We start from the raw sequence: 22,636 nt of genomic DNA on the forward strand, positions 1-22,636 counted from the left end.
GCATACCTATTATTCTATCATCTTTCGAAGGTTGTAAGTGGATTATGTGCTTTCTGTCCCTATCAGACCTCTCTAATGATTGGAGACAAATATCAACTGAATCAGGGTCACGTCATAACAACATCAGGGACACATTTAAAATATTAGTGCTATTAATGTGACACATTGACAGACTCAGAGTATATGAATTAATACAAATTTTCTGAGGTAAATGATGTTTATAACTTATTTGTGGTCATTATTCATTACGTGTAATTCACAACCTTTCCTACAAATGTCACTAGTTTTAGGAGGGATTAAGTGGGACAGAGTTAGAATTTGAGTCAAAATCAGGAAGGTCCCTGGAAATCGGGGACAGTTCAGATGTACGGTCTTTATTTGTTCCCCCAGTGGTTTATGTCCTGTCCAGTGGATTTGCTCATAGGGGTTGAGAGGTATGGGCATAAGCTGTGCCCATTTCGGAATATTACTTACATTCCTGGGGTGGTCCTAATACGACTGCACCAGCCAACACCTGCACGCCTAGGCACATAATTGCATACCCCTAATTCCCGCACCTGCCCCTCCTCTACAGCACTCATCCTTACTGTGGGTGCAGTTGGGGTATAAACACACCACTACACACTGCCCACTCTCCGCATGTAGGGACAAATTTCGTACGTTGTGTCGACCCATGGGTTATCAGGCTTGCACAACCTACTGGTCCGTGTAGGTCTACAGCCTGGTTTGATGAATCATTACAGGGACTGACTCCGATGATCATTCATTTTTGGGTGTCCCACAAGGGACATTGATGTCTTTGTTTCAAGATTAGACCTGGCAGGTCTCTCCCACTGGTAGTATCTTGCCGGTTGTCTGGGAAGCAGTGGTGTGTTTACTTATATTGTGTGTCTGTATGTCTCACCAGCCTAGCTGGGGGGGGGTGATGCTACGTGTTACACGTTTGTTTATTGGACCCCTCACCCCCATATGCATGGCCTGTGAACATATGTAATTTGTAACTGCTGTATCATATCCTAGCTATATACATGTGTATATTTACAGTCACACACACACACATATATATATATATATATATATATATATATATATATATATATATATATTTACATTACTATATACAGATATATCTGTATATGTATGCATACATGTATATATTTATATATTGCTGTGTGTGTGTGTATATATATATATATATATATATATATATATATATATATATATATATATATATATATATATATATACATATATCTAACAACATATGGTTCTATGGGTGTCGGCATATGTATATATCTATATGTGGGTATGTATATGTATTCTGTCTCTGTATGTATACATTTGTACTACGGAGAAGGAGAGGTTTATCTCTATGTCACTATGGATAGATATATACACACACATACCTCTACATATATACATCTACATCTGGTTATTCTGTTCCTTGCCATTTAGATTACATTTTGCTGCAGTGGGTCTCATAGTGGGTGTGGCTGCTCGTTGAGCGATGCCTCTGCCCAATGAACACATTTGCTTATATCCCTGGGGCTGTCCATATATGCCCACATCAGCCAACACCTGCACACCTAGACCCATAACTAGCTACCCATAGTTCCCCCACATGAACTTCCTCTACAGCACCCATCCTTACTCTGGGTCCTGGTCAGTTCTGAACACACCACTACACTCTTCCCACTCTCCACTTCACGGGACCCATGTCATACACTTGTCTTGACACATGGGTCATCAGGCTTTCCCACCCTTGTATTCTGGGTATGTATACACCCCAGCCAGAATGTTTGGCATATCACCTTCTTTTGGTCTTGTCAATTTTTGGGGTGTCCCGCAAGGGACGCTCTTGTCTCTGTTCCATGATTAGATTTCACGGGTGCACTGTGTACCTCCCTTGTTGTATCCTGCCTGTGGTCTGGGGAGCAGTGGACTATTTACATTTTTTGCGGGTTTGTGTGTATGTTTCCCATGTCTGGCTGGAGGGGGGGGGTGGAAGGTCATGCTACGTGTTTCATGTTTCTTGCTTGGGCCCCTCACTTCCATTGGCATAGCCTGTGAACATATGTCATTCTTGTGCGCTGTTTCCTATCAAACTGTATATCTGTGTATATCTACACACACACACATACACACACACAAACACACACACACACACACACACACACACACACACACACACACACATATATATATATATATATATATATATATATATATATATATATAGATAGATATATATATACATATATGTATATATATATTTATATATATATATATATATATATATATATATATATATATATATATATAAGTGTGTCTGTAAAGCAATGCATACTCTGCAAAAACGCACTTACACACGCTTACTGTTTATATATGCTTAAACCTGCTTACTAGTGCCTTATTCATTATGACATTGACACTTCAGTTCACTTTTAATTGTTATTTTGCAGGTTATAGAGTGGACAGATGTCGAAATATGTTCATGTACAGATTACCAATGGTAAATGGTATGTGATGGAGTGGGATTCGGAACGGGAATGTCTATTCGTTAGGTGGTTGCTCTAACCAATACACTATTGCTGTGCTGCTTCATTTGCATATATACACATATGCCCATGACTCCTGGTTCCCCAAACACCCACCCCAACACCTCCCTAACACTGCAGTCATCCATTCTCCAGTTGGATTTGTGGTGTATCCACACCACTACACATTGGCCACTCCCTACTTCTGTAGACCCATCCCATCAGTTGACTCACTCTACGTATCCTCAGAACTCCCAAACTTTTAGTCCACAAACATTGTTGACATGAGCGACCAAAAGGACACTATTCACAGTTTTTGGGTTGTCCCACATGGGATACTCATGTCTTTATGCCAGGATTAGTCTCTATACTTCATTACAACCTTATTCCCATTAACATGGCACTACAATAAATCAATAAGTATGACTATGTGGTAACGCACACGTTACACATGAGAGCCTAATTATGTATGTGTTCTCTGTATTTCTTTTACAAATAGACTGGTTTAGTAATCATAGCAGGCAGATCACAGGAATTATTCCATGTGTGAGAAAGTCCTCACATTTGATTTTTTCAGCACAGCACTGACTTCGGACATTGTACACATTTCTGCGTTTTAGCAGTTTCCTCCCTTCCCTCTTATGCACAACCTATTATTATATCTACTGTCAAGGTTTGTAAGGACACATTCATGCTATTTATGTCTGCAAATGGAATTAATGTGTTACAGAGAATGTACTTCTACATATAGATGTCTGCGTGTGTGTATGCATATATACTTATAACAAACTCACTGACCTCCATGAGGTTGTCCACTTAGAACCAGCCCATCCAAACCTGGCATGCCTGGATCCATAATTTCATCCCCATAGTTCCTCCACCCCACCCGAGTTCAACATACACGCATACCATCCATTGTCCAGTTGCTATCGCAGCCATGACACACCTCCACACATTGCCCTCTCCCGAGTGTTAGGGGCCCTATGTGTATGTTATCCAAACCCATGTATTCTCAGGCTCTTCCACCATTTAGTCCTTGAACATACCTGCCCTTGCTTGTGTAATGGTCGGATGGCCAAACAGTCTATCAATTTTTGGGTAGTCCCACCAGGGACAACCCTCTGATTGTAAAGTAGACTTAGCAGATCAACAATGTTACTCCCACTGGTGATATCCTGCCTGTGGTGTGAGTAGCAGTGCTTTGCTCACTCCTGCCCAGCATGATATGACGTGCGCTGACAGCGCTATATAATACTGGGGTTGCTGTTGATTCACTTCTCATTCCTTTTGTATACTTTATTGTTATGTTGTTCATTCTTCATAGCTATATATATGTATATATATATATATATATATATATATATATATATATATATATATATATATATATATATATATATATATATATATATATATATATATATATATATATATTGTATATCTGTACATACGTATATACATTTCCTATGCTGGGCACTGCTTAGACCCACGCAAGCACACTCAGACTTGTTTACTGGTACTTATATATGCTTACTGGTACTTATATATGTTTTTGCTGTAGCCTTCCTGTGTCCTGAGAGAGTGCTCTTCAAACTATCTGGAGATATACAGAGCTGAGTATATTTTTCTGGCACTTCAGAGTTGTGTACTGATAATTGTTGTTTGACTAATTTTATATCATTGCTGGCTGATGTCAGAGTTGTGCACTGTTTTTTTTTGCTTCACTGTATAGTTTTTCAGATCTCTGCTGAAGGTGTTGGTTTTCCCATACCTACCCTCCCTATTCCTGTGTTGTTGTTTAAATTTGCAGGCTTTTGCAGTTGCCCGCCCCCACTGTAGATTTGATCTGGGACACACACCCCAGTCCCACCTCTTTACCTCATTCTACCTAATAGACTCCTTCTGCACTTGTTTTTAGTAATTTTTAATTTAATTGCATTTTTTAAACTGTTTGGTCTAACATTGCTACATACTCAAGTGTGGTAGCTTGCACTGAATTTGAATTATTTTTACTGCTGTTTTAGCTATTTTCAGTATGTATATATATATATATATATATATATATATATATATATATATATATATATATATATATATATATATATATATATATAAATATATATACCTTTCCTGTAACTAGTGTAGTCCAGATTCAGATTTGCTGTATCCAGGACTGTATGTACGCTTCTGAGCCCCCCAAGCTTTCTGTGTTGGAGGGAAGCCTTCTAGCTTATCAGTGGGAGTGGTAAGCACTAGATAACCTATCTACCACATAAGGAGTGGTTCTGGCTCAGAAATTGTAGTTATTGGCCGTTTGGGCAGTTTTTCCATCTTTCTCAAGTTTCTGATTTAAAATCCTGCATTTGCACTTGTTTCCTCCCTTTCCTATAACTAGTTTAGTCCAGATACAGATTCTTAGTTTTAGCACTTGAATTTGCTTATTCGTGATCAGCACTTGTTCAGAACATGTAAGCACTAAATATCCTATTAATTACTACATCACTCAGCCTTCCTCATTACCTAGAGGAAAACAGTTTTGTTACTTACTTTCCTCACTTGCTTAAAGAAAAACAGCTCTTGTACCCACTTTCCTCACTTATCTAGAGGAAAATAGTTTTTTATTCAGGCATGTCCAAGGGTCAACTCCCGGTGTTCTCTCCTGTCTATCTGATGAATATGGGCATCTTGGGTCAATGTAGAAATTGCCTCATGTACACAGACAACCCTCTTCTCCTACCACCCAACACTACAACCTGTGAGAGATGCACTTATCTAGCCAAACTGGAGGTAAAGCTCTCTCCAATCAAGACTGAACTTGTCAGTCAAGAGAAGGTAAACACTTGCACCACACTACACTCATCATATAGTCTCACTAAATCTACACCACCAACATCCACACATAGAAACACAAAAACATTCACGGAGGCTCTCAATAATAATCTGCTGAAGCAACAGAGACCTCCAAAGCAGAAATGCAAGCAACCTCCACCCACCAACACAACCCAAATGACATATAGCCCGCAGACTCAGTGTACCACTCAACCACAGCCATTAAGGCAAAACAACGTACCCAACACACTAGTCATAGGTGACTATATAGTCAGGCACACTGATGTCCCACTTACCAGGCTAAACAAGGAGAAGGTTACTGTCAGCTGCCTGTCGGGTGCCAGGATCCGCCACATAACCCACGCACTCAGGTCACTCCACAACAAGTACAAATATGACTCTGTCATTGTCCATGTTGGTGTGAACGAGCTGAGTCATACCTCCCTGGACTACATGAAAAGAGACATGTAGGAGCTCTCTAATCTTGTATCCCAGGCAGGTATGACACTAGCCCTGAGTAGCATTCTGCCATCACCCAGAATGATGCCGCAGTACAAGGACAAAATGATTGACTTCAACAATTGACTAAGCTTCTGGTGCCATTCTAAAGGGATCCAGTATATGTCTGCCTGGGATGACATGGTTGACAGACCACGATGCTTTGCCAGAGATGGCCTGCACCTGTCACCCCTGGGATTCCGGATACTGGCTAAGGTTCTTACCGCCCCTATAGGGCCTTTTTTAGCAAGGTTCGAATGACAAATTCACCACCGTAACAGGAACAGACAAGCAAAAACTGAGGGTGATGCTATTCAATGCTAGAAGTTTAAATCTCAAAATGCACTCACTTGAGGCACTCCTTAAAATGGAGAACATCAATATCTGTGCAGTGACTGAGACCTGGTTTAAGCCTCCAGAGAGCAGCCCTGCACTACCAGGCTATAACCCATACCACACTTTTCGGCCATGTAACCTGGACCGGAACACCAAAGGCAGAGTTGTGTCCATATTTATTAACAATATCCACACCTCCAGGCTAGTTGCTCAGCATAATGCAGCCGAGGTTATCTAAGTGCAACTAACTGTGGGCAAAACTGCAATACAAATTGTAGCTTGCTACAGATCACCCACCATGTCCCAGGATTCCCACTCCTCTTTTCTTGATGTACTGGAAAATATTAGGGTTCAACAAAACACCCTAGTAATGGGCGATTTCAACTACCCCACCATTAACTGGGAAAACTACTCATGTACCAACTCCTTCACTCAACTATTTCTGGAATTCATAAACTCCAATGCCCTGTATCAGCTTATCCACACCCCCACCAGGGGCAACAATATCCTAGATCTAGTCATCATGAGTGACCGGTGTTCCATACCTGAAATCAATGCCTCATTGGTCTGATCCAACCATAAGCTAATTACCCTAGATATCCACATACTGCTCCCACCTCCCTTTCAGGAAACCATGGTAAAAAATTTCTCCAAAGCCAGCTTCATGATTCTTAAGACAGAAGTGGTGAACTTCATGCCACCCATGCAGATGGACAATACAGTTACGACTATTGAGTCCTACACAATTGCACTTTATAAGCACTTACATGAGTGCATGGAGCGTGCTATCCCAAACAGAACCAAGACGCTATCCTCCAAAAAAGGAAGCCAATCTGGTGGTCCCCTGCCATAAACAAACTGTACAACAAAAGGAAGAAACTGTTGCAAAAGAGAGTAAAAACCCATGAGTGGAGGAGCTCCCAGGTCAGCCTCAGTAAGAAGCTGCGATCCCTGATAAAATCCTCCAAAGCTAGTTATGAAAACAAAATCACCACTGATTCTAAAGACAACCACAAAGATTTCTATAGCTATATCAAGAATCTCAATGGCAACACTCAGATCTGCTCTGAGTTACAGCACAATGGCACTAAATATACAGACCCAACTGATATTGTCAACATCCTGGCAAATAGGTTAAGTGCTAACTTTACCCCCATCTCACCCCCTAAAGAGCCCATCTCTATACCGGAAGAATGCAAAGTTCCTGTAATCATGGCTGCACAGGCAAAAACCACACTCTCCAAAGCCAAGAACACAGCATCCATGGGACCAGACAACATCCCAGGCTGTGTTCTACATGAACTACAGAACAAACTGGCACCCCACCTAAGTACCATATTCAATCAAAGCCTCACCTCACGCTTTGTGCCTGCTGAATGGTGCACAGCAACGGTTATCCCACTTCACAAGGGGGGAGCCACCATGGACCTCAGGAACTACCGCCCCATTAGCCTGACGAGCCTGGTCTGCATTTCCATGGAACTTATAAACAAAGACATTGGTAATCTCCAAACTCTGGACCCCACCCAGTTCTGGTTTGTAAATGGCAGATCATGTCTCCTAAACCTGACAGACTTCTTTGAAGAAGTCGCCAAAGCCATAGACAAGGGTAAGGTGGTTCACACAGGCTATCTAGATCTTGCCAAGGCTTTCAACACCATCCCCCCCACTCTGGAATTATAGATAAACTCACTAAACTAGGTGTAAATCCCTATGTCACAAGATGGGTTGCCAACTGGCTCACTGACTGAACCCACACTGTGAAAGTAGCATACTCCAAATCCGACTTAAGACCAATGACAAGTGGAGTACCACATGGTTCAGTCCTGGGTCCTCTCCTGTTTGGTATCTACTTCTCTGAAGTACAGGCTAACACAGAAGGTCTTTGGCTAATGAAGTTCGCAGATGACTGCAAACTAGGAGCCATAATCGAAACTCCTAACGATATGGACATCCTACAAAAGGGCCTCACTGACACAGATGCCTGGCGTCAAAGCCATGGCCTCAAGCTTAATGCCAAAAAGTGCATTGTCATCCCCTTTGGTAAAAACTCTGTACCCATGAACTACAACATAGGCGGTAGTATACTTAACACCAAAAATGCGATGAGACCTTGGGACACAGGTGGACAGTAGTCTGTCCTTTGATAATCACATCACCACAGTAGTCAGGAAATCCTTCTATGTGGCACACCTCATCACAAAATGTTTCTCATCCAGAAAAAAAGAGGTCATTGTTCCCCTCTACTCATCACTCATTAGACCCATTATAGAGTACAATGCCCCTTTTGGTATGTACCTCACAAGACATCTGCAACAACTGGAAAGGCTGCAGAAATACCTCAGAAAGAGGATTACCAGCCTCAAAGAGATGCCCTACGCAGACCGTTTCAAAAAAATCCAACTTTACTCCGTCGCATATCGCCTACTCACAGGTGATCTCTGCCTAACATACAATGCTATGTCAAACCCAGAGCTGTTGGACATGCTCCATTTAAAGAAATCCCAATCCCTCCGAGCTACACGCTCTAGGGACCTAAACCTTGTCTCCACAATAAACAGAACTTGCCGAAGGGATAGATTCCTATCCCAGAGACTTCCCATACTGTGGAATAAACTACCTATCTATATCAAACAAAGCTCCTCATTAGCACTCTTCAAGAAAAGTTTTGATGATTGGATGGGAAATAGGAAATTCACCCCGGGGATCACCTCTGTGGCTCTGCTAAACAGTGGCACAGGAAAATATTTTTCTTGAGTGGCAAAAGCCAGGGTAACTTTTTGGCTGGGCTTGTATAGGCCCCAGGGCTGATAGCCTAGTACCTACCTATAAACCTATGAACCTACTGCTGCTGCTTATTTGTGCTTACACCTGCTTACTAGTGCCTTATTCATTATGACAAATGGCACTTTGATTGAATGACATTTAGTTAAATATCTCATACGATATGCTTATGTCAGTTTTAGAGCAAAACAGCATTCATTCCACATGAAAAATGATATGTGCTATTGTTGGGCTTGAACCGTGAATGCCTGTTCATTAGGCGGAAGCTCTAAACCCTACACTATTGACGTTTATGTTGATCCCGCATGTTTTTCTCTATTTGAATGATTTTGATGTGTAAGCTACGCTCGACGGAGAGCAGCGACTCGCAAACACGCTGAACTTTGCTTACACCTTTGATATTGCAGCAATTCAAATGTATAATAGGGACACTGGGAATCTAATTGTGAAAGTTGTAGGTACGGAGCTCAACATTCCACTATGTGCTTGTGTGTTCACTACTTCAGTTTTATTTCACTGTTCGTGGGCACTCTTGTATGCTTTGCATACATTTTGGTATCCATGGACACTGAATTACTGACTTGCTATTAGAGGCGGGCTCTACTAGTAAGCATAGTAGGTTGTACAACTGTCGGGGCATGTTTTTGCCTCCATAGAGCACTTGTACATGCCCCCCTGCACTCGCTCACATTTCCTGTGAACGTCGAAGGTGCGGCGGCGCACTCTCATACATATTCATATGGCGTTGCTGCACCATCTATAGTGAGGATGCTCGGCACAAGGCTAAAACCATCCTTGCACCAAGCTTCTCTAATCCCGGGCATTGTGTGGGACTTTTTCCAAATAGTGGGGACAGTTGATTGTCTAATGGATTGATTAATAAGGATAGAGACAGGATATACTATGGAATTAGCTGCAATCTTTAGGAATTGAGGTGGTAGCTTATCAGCAGAAGGTGAACATGGTTTAAGTTTAAGAACCAGGTTTTTAATATAGTTAGTAGTAATGAGAAGGGGGAGTTGTATTATTGAGAGGTGGTAGAAGGTGAAAGATTAGGTGGGTAGGACATCTGCATGAGCTTACATCTGGGATCAATGACGTATGAGTTAAAGAGAGATGCTATTTTAAGTGGAGTGTTATTAGGACATGGGTTGGGAGTTGAAGGATTGCCAGGGTGGAGAATATGATTAACAGAGCTCCAGAATTTTTTAGGGTTTTAGGTGTGGATGTTTAGTGAGTGAGATAGAAGTTCTTCTTTTCAATTATAATGTGTTTCTTAGTCAGATCATGAAGCTCCCTATAAATCTGAAAATTAGGAGGAGATCTTGTTTTGGTCCAGAGTTTCCATGCATTGCTCTTTTATGAATAAGAGATTGTGAGAAGTTAAAGAGCCAAGGAGAACATTGAGATTTAACTCTGACAAATCTGGGAGGGGCAAATGACTAAAGAATGCTAAGGAAAATAGAATTAAATTGAAATATAGCACCATCCAAAGCTAAGAAAGAGAGAAAGGATCAATCAATAGCTTGGAGTGAGTTGTGAGGGTCAAAGTTAGTTAGCTTAGGACATACAATCACTTTATGTGGTCGAGACTGATGAGTGGAAAATCTTTGGATACACACAGGGCTGGGGTCACTTATGGATTCACGGAGGGATTCTGGATAGTGATAGAGGTGAGGATTAGACACCAGAATTAAATCAATGATGGAGCTACTGTTAGTAGGCTTATGATGAAAAGTAAGAGTAGACACAAGTTGAGTTTAACCATATAGACTAGAAGCAGGAGAGTTAGAGCAGATGGTAAACCAATTAATATTGACATCTTCAAGAATTATGGTCTCATTTGTTAAGTTGTCAGATATCCAATGAATAATCTCTTCTAATAAGGGAATGCTATTTCCAGGGGGAATATAGATGGAGTCAATTGTTAAGGTTTTGTGTTTAAGTTTGTAGTCAGCAATGATAATGAGGTATGAAAGAGGGGGTTAGGGTCAGGAGATCAGAATATAAAATGGCTATGCCTCTGCCTTTTTTATATGTTCTGTCATGACATATAATGTTGTAACCAGAAGGAAGGACTTCATTGTCATTGTTATGTGGTTTTAGCCATGTTTCAGACACAGTAACAATGTTTGGAGAATATTGGTCTATCCAAGAGTGAAAGTCAGATGTTTTATTGAGGACGCTGTGAATATTAATGGAGTAAAGGTTTAGAGTTTTTGGAGTGTAGGTTATGTGAGTGCAAGGTAGTTTGATAGCCAAAGGAAGTAGACGATGGATTAATAGTGGAACCTGGGTTAGGATGGATGTCCCGTGAGAGTAGTAGAGTGTTGAGAGGGGGAAAAATAAGAATAATAAAGAAAGAGAAATAGTGAATTTGTTTTTGGTTCTATAGAGAGAAGAGGTCATAAGAGAATGTTTGATTTTAGGAAGAGTAAAGTCAGAGTAAGAAAAGAGAGAGGAAGATATGATAGTGGAGTAATGAGTTAAATAAAATGAAATGTAGTGTGAAGAAGTGGGAAAACAAGGTTGCAAATAAAGCTGATTTTGGTAAGAGGTTAGGGTGTTTAGGTGCATATGAATAAAGGATGTAAGGATTGAGAGAAGTGGAGATGAAAAGAAAGAGAGATTCATAGTGGAATGAAATGGGAGGGTAAATCCAGATAGAGTAGTGAGTGTATGGAGAGGATGAGAATGTAAAGTAGGAAGGAATGTAGGGTGGAGTAAGTAGAGGGAGGAGATAGGAGTAATATGAGAAGTTATAGGTCAAGCTTGTGAGATAGGGAAAGAACAGGATAAGGTAATGTGCAAGGAAGTGATGGGGTGGAGGGTGGAGCTAGGAGGGTTAGCTATAAAGGAAATTGATTTGGGGTGGGTGGGAATGGGGGTAGGGTAGAGGAGCAAACAGAGTGGGTAGAATCAAGTAGAATGGCAGAGTTTTAGAAAACAATCAGCATAAAAAAGTAAAAACACCATGAGCAAAAACCTACTCTCGTACTGTATATTTAGAATGAAACAAGAGTAGCAGGTTCACGTTAATACAAGAGCAAAAACGTTCAGGTAAGAAGACTAAGAATTTGACAAAAGTGAAGCAGTTTTAAGCTGAGCCTTAATTAAGGCAGTCAGCTAAAAGTATATAAATGCCATACAGAGTCAAAAACAATTAGACAGGGGAAGTGAAATAGAGATTGGAGGGAACAACTAATAATAACATTTTTTTTTTATTTTTTTGCTCTTACAAACTTAGAAAGTTGATAGAATAACAGGTTTTGCATTAGCGTGAATTTTCTGAAGGGTATGAAGTCTGAATCTCAAATGTCTGTTATTGTTTTTTGACTTCAGTCCTCAAAGATTTGACAATGGTTTGTTAAAAAACACAATTTTATGAGTAACATACTAAACATATAAGGAAAAAAATCTGGACATTCTGCAAAAATCTATACAGTTGAGCGGTATGGCTGCATCTGAAAATATTGTGTGCATCCATTTTTGTTCCTCATGGCTATCCTCACCAATGTCAGTGGTGAAGATTGAGGGTCCTTGATTACTGGCCAGGAAAAGGGACAGTCACATGAACTATTGAGGAGACTAGCCCAATTTCCCAGTTTCCCCAAGAATTGTCTGGTTAAATGAGTTACTTAATAGCTTACAAATGAGGGCTGATCAAATGAAATACAGCTCACAGCCTTAACCCTCTGCACCATCTGCCAGACAATTTTTTGCTAGATTTTACATAATTGCAAATGTGACATAATTCTTGTTTTTCTTTCATTTGTAGCATAGGATACCACCATGTACTCATCAGATTTGAAGTGTCTGATGTCATTCCATTTCAGTTCACTGATACAGAGCAGATCAAGTTGGGTGTGATGCATGTCATTCTTGACTACAACCAGCTTTCTTGTTTTGTACTTTATGCATTCCATGCCACAATATATAAGACATATTTACAGTATCTAACTCTAATTTCATGCACAATGACATCAGCAGTTAGATGGACCAAAGGCTTTAACATAACCACATCATAAATTTTGTCTTCACTCTGAAGATTATTTTGCTCTTCCCCAGTAGCTCCTTAATGCCTTTTAATCTGAGAGGGCTCATCTTTTAGTCCTCTATTGCAGTTCATTTTAATGTCACTCTAAACAGATAGATAATGTAGATTGCTACACCAGTCTTCTACACATCATCAGGTGTGTGTGTGTGTGTGTGTGTGTGTGTGTGTGTGTGTGTGTGTGTGTGTGTGTGTGTGTGCGTGTGTGCGTGTGTGCGTGTGTGTGTGTGTGTGTGTTTGTGAGTGTGTGTGTGAGCATGTGTATGGTTATGTGACAGCTGTGTGCATGTTCATTTTACTGACACAGAAATCAGGTGACACAAATGATAAATACTTCATTTGACTGAAAAGTCATTTCAATGAAAATTGTAAAAGACTATCCCTGGGATTCATGAAGCTTCTGCCAGGTGCAGACATAGTATTGGCATTCCAACTCCAAATATGGCCAGCGAGCAATCGAGGTACGAACTGTTTCCATGTGCACTACCTGCGTATGCTATGCCCGCACAGCTCCCAGCCCCTGTATGCTAATTACACCAGTTGCAGCAGTGTAGCATGCAAATGAAGGTATTTAGTGATCCAAGAAGTGGTGCAGGCATAGTGTAAGCATGCAGAAATGTAAGCTGTAAAAAAACGGTTTACATTTTTGCAAACATAAAATCGAAGCCATGACAGCCGGCCAAACACATGTATTATATAGTTAATATATGCCAATGTCTAAATATATAGTCATTGGCATAAATAAAATGTACAAAATATAAAAAGAACATTTCATTTAATTTTTTGCACCATCACGAAGTATAAGTGCAGGGCAGCAGTGCACAAACTGGATCGCAAGAAAAATAGAAAAATATAGAATAAAACTGCAATGTAACACATATCATGATTTTCTCATAATAGTCAATGGCAGGAATGTTACACCACACCATGGTGCAAGGGTTGCTAAAGGGCTGTGATAGTGTTTTGCATGGTAGCTAGGAATTAGTAGGCAATGCCATGCAAATGAGAGGAGTAATAGTGAATCACAGATTCCCCACTGATGTTAGGATGCATCTCACAGCATAGCGTTATAACACTGAGGTGTGCCCTTGAGATAGAAATGACATCAGGAGAGAGGTGTGTCACCTTTGCTGTAAGCAGATTGGAGCATTGCTAATCCGGTTTCCCATAGCTAAGCAAAGCTGCAGGAAAGGGGTGTGTTTAACTGGCTATAGCTTTGCTTAGCTGAGAGCACACAAGGTAACCGAATATGCATGTAAATGGAGATTAAAACGTGCTTAAACTTGGCAAACGGGTTTGAGCAGTGTGCACGAGAGCTTAAACAGGAAGGATATAGGAAAAGAATAAGGAAATGCTACAGCAGGGAAAAATTGGAGTACAAATGACTAATTAACACCTAAGAACCTACAGTGGGCCATTGACAACAGCTAACAAGGCTGCAATCAGATACCTGCAGAACAGGAAAGAGGAGGGGCTGTACTGCATAGAAAATGGTAAAGTGTCACAGCAGAACAAAGCAGATTTACATTATATCAGCTACAAGACACATTTTGCAACACATGACTGGGTAGAGAAAGTACAAAACAAGAAAGATGGCAGGTGGAGGCATGCTGATAATGGGAGGGGATCCTGGTATAAAAGTGAAATAAAGGGCAACAGATTAATTAAGGCAGGCAAGCATAACTCCACAATAAAGGCCCCACACTTGCAGTACTCACTGTAAATCCCATAATTAAGATACCCTGCAGCTGGAATTGCTCATACACACCCAATGACATCAGCAGCATACATAGCACAATAGCATAAAGTGTGAAAGCACCTCACGCACACTTGTGTATTCCCATACACTCTGCACCATTGGTGTATACAGATGGGGAACTTTTAATGTGTATATGTTAGGGGATGCCATAGCTTTGATCCACCAGCATGTGTTGGAGACTGAAGGTGGTGTGGAGGATGATGCTCACAACCAACCCAGGCACCAGAGGAGGAGAAGAGTGTTCAGACTCAGGGTAACTTACCAGGGGTTACATTATCTGGAGACAGTGGAGCATTACAGGGTGGACAGGGACACCCTACAGCAACTTGTGGAGCTGTGCCAGCCACGCCTCAGAGCCAGAAATAACAGAGGGGAACTCATCCCAGTGGACACGAAGGTATGTGTAAGCTTGAGAATATTAGCCACAGGTACCTTTCAAAGGCCAACTGGGGATACCATGGGGATCTCACAGACATCAGCATCCAGGGTACTTCACCAGTTCCTGGATGCCATGTTACCACATGCCAATGAGCACATATACTTTCCCCGAACACAGGAGGAGTTGGCCAGCAATATACGTCTCTTCCACCGTGTGGCAGAATACCCGGAGGTACTGGGTGCAATAGACTGCACGCACATACACATCAAGTCACCACCCAGTGAGTAGGGTAGGCACTAGATAAACCTCAAGGGATACCCCTCCATCAACTGCCAGGTTGTCTGCAATGCCCAGGGCATTATCATGGATGTGTGTGCTGGCAGCCCTGGAAGCTATCACAACTCCCACATCTGGCATGCCTCACAGCTGTATCAGGTATTTGCTAGGGGGGACATCCCATATGGCCACCTGGTGGGGGATGCTGGCTATGCGCTGGGACCGTGGAGGATGACTCCCATCAGAAATGCAAACACAACCATGCAAGAACGCCATAATGAGGCACGCGCAAAAACCAGAATCATCACAGAGCGTGTGTTTGGGATGCTTAAATCATGGTTCCTTTGCTTGGACATATCTGGTGGAGCCTCGCAGTACTCTCCAGGCACGTGTGCCCACATCTTCATAGTATGTGCCATGCTACACAATATGATCCTGCGGAAACAGCTGCAGCAGGGACAGAATGGTGAAGGACCTCACAGCCCACCACCATTGGGGCCCCATAGGTACAGAGGTACTCAGACCACGAACACCTTAAGCCAGCCCCAGTAGGCAAATGGAGGCATTCCCAGTATGCCCATGCCTTGGCAAGGAGGGAACGTATAGCACACATACTGACATTTTAAGCACCTAGGGACCGACACCTTTCACCACCTGCACACATAGTAAAAATGGATGGCATACACACAAGACTACCTGTAAATTATCATGTATAGGCAGTCTACTGTGTGCATCCAACATAGGCAGCCCTCAACTATTTCACACACAACTGCTATTGGCACAAGGTAAGCCAACACCTGAACAGTAAATTAAGCTATCAGCATGTGCTGATACTGTATGTATAGATTCATAGGTAGGTACTTGGCTAACTGCCTGAGGGCATTCATAAGCCCAGCCAAAATGTGTCAGCTTTTGCCACCCCATTGATTAATTAACTGTCCCTCTGTGGAACAGAGCCGATGGCGGGATCCCTGGGGTGTATCTACTGTTCCCCATTCACTCTGCAAGGTTTCTCATGAGAAGTGTTAGTGAGGGGCTCTGTATAAGGTAATTAGGGATGTAGTTTCAAAGCATGGGGAGTTTCTGTGACAGGAACCTGTCCCTCCAGCATCTTCTAGTTATTGTTGTGGAAAGGTTTAGCTCACTACAGCGTGTGGCTCACTGTGACATGGATTTCCATAGGTGGAGCATATCCATTAAGCCTGAGTTGAACTTGGCTTTGCTGGCCAACAGAGATCATCTCTGAGTAAACGAGATGCCATTGAGTAAAGCAGGAGTTTATTCAGTCTGGCTGCATAGGACATATGTTTGAGGCCAGTAATCCTCTTGGCGAGGTAAGTTCATGGACCTTCCAGCTGTCGGAAGTGTCTTCTGAGGTACATCCCACATGGGTTATTATACTCTATAATGGGAATGATGAGTGATGAGTAAAGGGGCACTCTAACCTCAGTATGTCTAGATGTGAACCCTTTAGTAATCGGATGGCCTACATAGAAGGATGTCCTAACGACTTTGGAGATATGATTGTCAAAGGAGAGATCACTATCTACCTTAGTCCCCAGATACCCTATTACCTCATCTGTATTAAAGTGGCTGCCACTTACGTGTTAATATGTGGGTGTGTAGTTTTCCAAAATGGAATAACCATGCAGTCTGTGGCACTTAGCTGTAGTCCATGACATTGACACCCTGTGTTGGTCTCTGTGAGGCCCCTTGAAGAATGTCTGTGTCAGCTGGACTGTCAATTATGGCTCTCAGTTTGCAGCCATTGCCAAACATGGTCTGCTGTAGTCCACCTGAGTTGGCCTGTACCTCTGAGAAGTTTACGCCAAACAGTAGGGTTCCCAGGACTGAGTCCTGTGGAACACCAGTTGTGACTGGTTAAGAGTTGGATCTGGAGGTTGCTAGTCTTACCATGTAGGTTCTGTGTGTAAGCCTGTTGGCAACCCATCTTGTGATGTATGGGTTTATGTATAGGCTGGTGAGGTTATCAGTAATACCTGAGTATGGAATGGTGTCAAAAGCCTTAGCAAGGTCCAGGTAGTATGTGTGAACCACCTCTCCCTTCATCTAATGTCTTAGTGACTGTCTGTAAGATGTCGAACAGGTTCAGTAGGCATGATCTGCACTCAACCAAGCTGACCTGGGTTGGGTCAAGTGTTTGGAGGTTACCAATGTTTGTCAATGAGTGCCATGAGGATGCGCTTTATAGCTTTACAGACCAGGGTAGTCAGGCTTATGGGGTGGTAGTTACAATGGTCAGTTGTGTTTCCACCGTGGAGGAGTGGGATAACTGTTGCTATGCACTATTGTATAAGCATGTAGCCTTTGCAGAGGCTGAGGTTGAAAGGCTTAATTAGGTGGGGTTAGTTTGTCTTGTAGTGTTTGCAAGATGCAGTCTGGGACACCATCTGCCTCCATTGATGCTGTGTTTTGCCACCTGAGAGGGCCATTTCCACCTGTGTGTCTCTGATGCCTGGGATACTGTACTTTCCGGGTATTGTTGTGGGCTCTTTAGGGGGTGAAGTTTGCACTGAATGTATCTGCAAGGATGTTGGCGATATCAGTAGGGTCAGTATATTTTGTGCTATATTGCACCGGCATAGTGCAAATCTGTGTGTTACCACTAAGATCCTTGACATAGCCAAAGAAGGCTTTGTGGTTATCTTTTGAATCCTTGCCTATTTTCCTGTTGATGTTAGCCTTGGATGATTTCATGAGGGACCTCTGTTTCTTACTAATACTAGTTATGGATGTCTGTTGCTGTTTTTCTGGGCTACTGTCCTACTTCTGTTGTATAGCCTGTTTATTGCAGGAGTCCACCAGACTAGTTTCCTTGTCTAGGAGGAGTGAGTCTTACTTTACAAGTAATGGCATGATCCATACATCCTTGTAGGTGCTTATAGAGTGCATTTGTAAATCTTTCTGTATCTTGAGCAGTGTTTTCCCTTAGCATGAGGGCTGTGAAACCTCCCACCTCTGTCTTTAGTAGTGTGAATTTAACTGTAGAAAAGGTATTCACTGTGGTTTCCTTGGGTGGGGAGCGATGGCTGGGTGTGGAAATCATCAGTAAAAAGTCCATGGTCAGATCTAACCAGTGACCGGTTTACCTCTGCTGTAGTGCACCTGTCGCCCATGTTGGTGATTACCACTTCTAATATGTTTTCACCTCTCGTTAGGGAGTTAACCATCAGACACAGGGCATATGAGGTGATAAATTACAGGAAGCGCTGGGCCTGGAAGTGAGTATACGAGTACTTTTCCCAGTCAATGGTAGGGTAGTTGACATCAATCAATACCAGGGTGTTCAGTTGGACTGTCATGTTTTCCACTGTCTCCAGGTAGGAGCAGTGGTGGTCCTGGGTCATGGAGGGTGATCTGTAGCAGGCCACAGTTTTCATTGCAGTTGTGGCTGATGTTAGCTGCACATGGATGATCTCAGAGGTATCATGCTGCCCCACTAACCTGGAAGTGTAGGTATCCCTGATGAATATGGATACACCCTCCATGTCTGTGTCAGTCCATGAAATGTGGCTGTAATTTGTGGTATGGGTTGTAGTCCAGTAGTGCTGGTGTGCTCTCAGGAGCCTTAAAACATGTCTCAGTTACTCCACAGATGTCGGCGTTGTCCATACGGAGGAGTGCTGTGAGGGCATGCATGTTGTGATTACAACCCCTGGCAGTGAGTAGCATAACCTTCAATGATTCTGCTATTGTGCTGTTAATGGAGGTCGGAGTCACCTTTGAGACTTGCTTAAAAAAGGCACCATGGGGATGCCAATAGCCTTGGACAGTATTCCAAAGCCTAAGGCTGACACATGCAAGTTGGCATGGTATTGTTGCATGCATGTTACCCATCTGTGCTTGTTTCTCATCTTTCCTGTAAGTAACCTACTGGTAAGCAATAGAAAGCCTTAAACTTATACAAGTCTTCTAGCTTCCAATATAGGCTTTTGGAGTGATTAAGTATCAGTGTTCTGTATGTTCTGGTTGTACTTAACTGTTTTCTGACTACATGGTGATTTTTCACTTTATATTGTGATCTGAAAGCTCTGTTTATTCACATATTATGTCTGTGATGGCCTGCACTTTAGAGGTTCACAGATAGGTAGTAGACTATCTGCCCAAGGGCATTTAGAAGCATAGCTACAGCGTGTTGGCTTTCTCCGCACCATTGATGAAGTAACTGAGCCTCTGTTAAGCATAGCCAATGAAGTGATTCCAGGCAGAGTTTCCAGAAGCTGTTGAGGACTGGGGTGGCGGAGGGTGATAGGGGAACTTAGTGATCTAAAGAGGGCATGTTAACATGAAACATCAACACCATTCAATTTCCCCAACAGGTCTTGCAGCTATAAAACTGGAGGGGGTCCCCCACCCCCTGGCTGTATGTTTCTGGGACACATGATCCCAGGGTTGTATATTCTGTTACCCATTCACACAACAAGGTTTCTCATGAAGTGTGTCAGTGAGGGGCTATGCCTAATGTAGTTAGGAATTTAAATTATAATCTCTCATTTAATTTGTTATGTTTTTATTTCAAGAGTAAGTGAAGCGCAGTGGGTTTGGGCACCTTTGCCCTTTGCTTAGCCTAGCTTACACATAGAAATCATCTAAATAGGAAATAGGCAGAAGCGATGTTAATGTCAATAGTGGAATGGTTACAGCATTTGCATAGTATCTATGCATTCCTGGTTCAAATCCCAATAAAGTCAGAGATGTTTTTCATGTTAAAAAGTATACCTTAACCACAGCTTGCATATCTAGGTAGTATTCTTCAGTATAATAAACATTTGAAACACCCATATATACCCATGTGTGCTGGAGGGTAAAGTAAACAGAAAATGTAATGTTATGTAAGCACATAGTGGGATATTACTTCACTGAAATGTATACATCCTGAGTAGTCAGCAGATGTGGCCGTGTATGCGCGCACAGGTTATAAGTTTTAAAGCTTGTTTAACTGCTGCTTTAATGTCACACAAACACTTTTAAACATGCCTATAACCACTTAAATGAGCCTTATTCTGGCGTAAGACACATTTTTAAAGCATCAGAGGTTTGGAACCCTTGAACACGCACACAATAGCCATGGGACTTACCACTAAGCCATCTGAGCTGTATACATGTTTCATGGTCTTTAGACTACACCTTATACTGTAGGCATTCCACAGTACTGACCACAAATGAGACAGTCACTTTGTGTACATATGTACAGTACATTGTAATGTACTGTAGTTTGTGAATCAACATATACGAGTCTACATATGTATAACTGTTACAAATGAATTATATATATATATATATATATATATATATATATATATATATATATATATATATATATATATATATATATACGTCAGTGATGTCTGCACATAGAAATATATATATTATATATATATATATATGTACATACATACAGTTACAGCTATAGCCATATATATAAACATCTAAGAGCACACTTTGTGACAGATAATATTAACTTATTTCACCATAGAAGGGATGGCTGTTGTATATGTGGAGATTGGGGTGGGGGGAGGAATGATTGGCAATGCAATTATGCATCAAGGAGAGCCTGGGTTGGATGTTCAATAAGTGAACTGGAGGGGTATATATGGAGTATGGGGACAATATAAAAAAGAAACAAAACAAGAACCATTCTCATTCATAATACACCCTGTCAGGTCACATTGCAACACTTAATTCCACAAACATATGAACATTAACATGTATCATACATATGTACACCAACTGACTGTCACATTTGTTTTTAGTAGTGAGGAATGCCCATAGTAAAATATATATATTTTAAACACCATAACATTTGTACATATCTCAGATGCCTTAGTGGTAAAGTCAGTGATAGTGGTGTTCATGGTCCTGGGTTTATAACCTGCAAGGACTGTTAATTTATTTTTAGGGCCAGAATAAGGGCTGTCAGATGCAAGTTGATTAAAGCACTTTTAAGCAGTTGTAAGCGGTTTTGCATGGGTTTGTGTGACAGAAAGGTGGTGCTTAAACATGGTTAATTGGATAAGCGCTTCACAGGTTTAACCTTTGCTTAATGTCACGCAGACCACGGGCAAACCCGCTTACAACTGCTTAAATGTGTGTTAATCACACTTTCCCTACCTGTGCCTGTTCTGAGTAGTAAAATAATACCCACTTTCAGGGTTCTAACCTGCAACCATGTACACCATCCTCAGTGTAACCTACCACTTAGCTATCTGAGATGTACCTATGCCAGTTGTGTATTCAGACAGGTTAAAACACAAAAGGTAGGATTGTGTGGAAATAGGACAAACTGTGATCTACCCAATGAAAGGTGTATGCTATATATATATATATATATATATATATATATATATATAGTGAGAGAGAGAGAGAGATGCATAGATACATGTTGATATATAGAGATATACATATATATGTAGAAGATATATAGATAGGTTAAAAACATGTACACATCTATGGAGGTGCATATAAATGTATGCAATAATATATATTATCTCTCTCTCTCTCTCTCTCTATAAATATATATATATATATGTATATAAATATATATATATATATGTATATATATATGTATACACATACATACATACAATTTCTCACCAATTTCTCACCAAAGCAGCAAAGATTTCAATAGCAAATTCCCACCTTATCTCCACCCTACTTTAGGCCTCTCCAGTATATACCAACCTAAGGCAATGTGATCTAAACAAGCTAGAGACCTGCTACAACAAAATCGTCAAATGCTGCACAGGGGCATCCTACTGTAGTCACCACTGTCTCTCACTTGCTGAACTGGGCTGGTTTGAACTCCCTCACCTCCTTCAGTGGTATCAACTCTCACTCGCCCACAAACTAGTAAACCATCCACTAAATGTCCCATCCCTCCAGAATCTACTCCATCCCTATCGCACCACCAGACCACTAAGATCCAGCAACAAAAATCACTTGCAGATCATTAAAGCCAATAACTCTGCTGGTGAAGCACTATTCTCTTGCGCCATAGCCAAATTATGGAACTCACTCCACCCATAATTACCTCCGTACCATCATGCGCCCACTTCAAAACTTTACTAAAAGTGGACCTAAAAACATGCTGGCTATGCCATTGCAACTCCCACTCTAATATCATCCACCCCATCCATACAAATTTATCCACTATACTTATTTAA

The sequence above is a fragment of the Protopterus annectens genome, chromosome 3.part1 (genome assembly GCF_019279795.1).
Source record: "Protopterus annectens isolate FY-2018-M chromosome 3.part1, PAN1.0, whole genome shotgun sequence".
NCBI lineage: Eukaryota > Metazoa > Chordata > Ceratodontiformes > Protopteridae > Protopterus > Protopterus annectens.